Consider the following 406-nt stretch of genomic DNA (forward strand, 5'->3'; position numbering starts at 1 on the left):
AAGCCTTCCAAACACTTACAGCTCCCACTGAGGAGTTTAGTTTAAACAAAGAGTTTGTTTAATTATTCATGCATCCTTTTAATCTGTCAGCATCTAGTCAAGGACAATACGATCTGTCTACAACGCCTTAGCGAAGGTAACAGAAACAAAACAGTTAGAAGAGAGCTGTGCAAATTTTCAAATAGTGATAAAAGAGTGATTTCTTAATATACTCGCTTTATTGCAAAATTACCAGAACTAATGCCTTCTACTGATTTCTTCCTATAACACTAAAACAATGCTTATTCTGCTGGATTAACCACTGGAGGTATGTGTATTCTTCATTTTTTTTAAATAAGGAGATTTAGCATCAGAAACAGAAAGTTAGTCTTAAAATGCAATGGCTTTGTTTGTTTTCTTTTTTCAG

At 33.5% G+C, this 406-nt stretch overlaps 1 protein-coding gene across 1 annotated transcript in view; it reads left to right on the forward strand.

Moving 5' to 3' along the window:
- PALMD (palmdelphin) overlaps nt 1-406 on the forward strand; it is a 56,155-nt gene that overhangs the window by 54,151 nt on the left and 1,598 nt on the right. The window lies entirely within an intron of this gene.

The sequence above is a fragment of the Calidris pugnax genome, unplaced genomic scaffold, assembly GCF_001431845.1.
Source record: "Calidris pugnax isolate Ruff unplaced genomic scaffold, ASM143184v1 scaffold18, whole genome shotgun sequence".
Lineage (NCBI taxonomy): Eukaryota > Metazoa > Chordata > Aves > Charadriiformes > Scolopacidae > Calidris > Calidris pugnax.